The sequence below is a fragment of the Arachis ipaensis genome, chromosome B08 (genome assembly GCF_000816755.2).
Source record: "Arachis ipaensis cultivar K30076 chromosome B08, Araip1.1, whole genome shotgun sequence".
NCBI classification, from domain to species: Eukaryota; Viridiplantae; Streptophyta; class Magnoliopsida; order Fabales; family Fabaceae; genus Arachis; species Arachis ipaensis.
This window is the reverse complement of record NC_029792.2, coordinates 5,914,879-5,917,364: the sequence shown is the minus strand read 5'-3', so window position 1 is coordinate 5,917,364 and position 2,486 is coordinate 5,914,879.

Below are 2,486 nucleotides of genomic sequence, written 5' to 3'. Positions count from 1 at the left end.
GTATTATACAATATAAAAAATTATTCTTTGTTCGTAATAATAATAATAATACCATTTTTGTAACTATCCAATACTAATTTAAACTCTTGTATTTAAATTCCACAAAGTAGATGCTAGTATTTGGATAGTATATCTATATTTGATATATTTGTTGCTTCACATTAACGTAGAGAGTAGTGCCTCGAATTCAATGGAATCGGCATAGGTTCTCTACTAGTCTACTTAGTTGACCAAGGTCTTCTTGGGATCTTGCTCTTTTTTATACATTGGGTCATTGGGATGATATTATTCCTTATTCCATGGAAGCACTCGCCATTTGAATTTAATTTTATTTTAACGGGGTTCTATATATAAAATACAGATATTGTATGTGGGGATGAACTACAAGTTAGTTGATCCATGAATGAGTTATATTAATTATTTTGATGTTAAATAATGTGTTCATTATTCCAACCATTCGACTAGGTATCTTTTTAAAATGGTATAATATTTAGTTTTTTATTATAATAATTAAAAAATAAATAAAATAAATACATCTAAAAATTATAAATAAATTTAATATTTTTTTAAAAATAAATACATATTTAAAATACAAATTAAATAAATTTTTATTTTAAATTTAATATATTTAATTATTAATATATTATAATTTAAATACACATCTAAAAATTAAATTATTCAAAATTTAAAATTTAAATAAACATTAAACCATTTAATTATTAACTAAATCCATTCAAAACTCTCATAGAAGTAGAGAAGTCACGTTTACCCCACGTCCAAAATCCAAAGACTCACGTCCAAAATTTAACGGCGTACTTTGAAAACCCAGATAAGTCATCCTCTACTGCCATTCATCCGCGCTGCCGTCCTCCTCGACCCTCATCCTCGACGCTGCCTTCCTCCACCTCGGCGCTCATCCACAACGTCGCATTCCTCTCCTTCCAAACTCATCTTGGTTGCCGTCGTCGCCGGTCTCTGCCCGCACTCTCCTCCTCCCGCGTCGGTCTCCTCCCCTTACGTAGCTCTCGCACACCGCGTTTCTCCTCCTGTGCAGCTCCGTCACACTACGCTACTCCCCCTGCGCAGCTCTGTCGTGCCGCCTTTCTCCTCCGATCCACACCACTTCTCAATCGGGCCGCCTCCCTCCTCCACGCCGGAAACACTCATAAGGTATTTGGATGTGGCTGCGTTGATCATTTTTGTTCACTATTTTGCATGATTTGTAGTGCTTTCTCTTCCCTATCTTGTCTTTTTTTTCTGTTAATAAACGTGTTTATGTTGCTTTTGCTGGTTTTTTTTCTCGATTAACGAAAGACATCATAATTTTGGATGTGTTTATATTGTTTTTGTTTTTTTTATTAATTAAAGTATAATTTTGGATGTGTTTATGTTGTTATTTTTTTAATCTGGTTAATGAAAGGCTGTATAATTTTAAATGTGTTTTATGTGTTTTAGATGTGTTTATATTGTTGTTTTTTAAATTTTAGTTACTGAAAAAGTTGCACAATTTTAGATGTGTTTGTGTTTAATTGAAACCAGCTGAGCTTGTAATCAAACTGTCGTAAAAGAATAATGACATTCTAATTTTGGATGTGTAGATAATTTTTGTTCATTATTTTACATTATTTATAGTGGTTTTTTTTTATGACTTTATTTGTAGTGATTTGTCTCTTCTTCTTTTTTTTAATTTTTTTTCGATTAATGAAAGACAATATAATTTTAGATGTATTTATATTATTTTTTATTTTTCTCTCGATTAATGGAAGGTAACATAATTTTGGATATGTTTATGTTGTTTTTGTTTGTTTTTTTTTTTTTTTTATATTGATAAAATCAACAATGCTAGGGAACCAAGAGGTACCAGCCAAAAACCAGTCAAATGTCTCTAAGTGAATCTAAAATCTCTACGTGAATGGTGTTTATGCTAGACATTAGGATGTTTCTTCTACTAAGTATCAGAATGTTTCTTTTTCATACTAAATGTATGTTCTTTATATATTTTATAAATTTTTTTATATACTAAAAATCGGGATTATTAGAAGTTCCGTGATCTCCACCCCTATTTCTCCAACGTATCATTTAGAATTTTAATTTGGGGTGAGAAGCAATTAATATCAAATATTATAAATTAAAAATAAATAAAATTAATTAAATATAATTATAAATTAATTAAATTATTTACTTTTTAACTAATCACCTCTTAATTCCATATATTTTTCTAAATTTAAAGACCGACGAAAGTTGATTTGTGTTGTACAAGTACATTTCCCTTATTCCAATTACTACATTTTCTATCACGTCCTCCATTTCATACAACACATATAAACAGTAATGGCATTCAAGATCTTAATTGAATTCAAGTGGGATGACATACATATTGTCAATCAAATTTCTTGGCTTGTTAGCTGTGCCTGTTGTTATCATTGCTATTGCTATCATTTTACTCTTTCAAATGCCATAATTGAGAAAGAACAAAAGCAACTTAT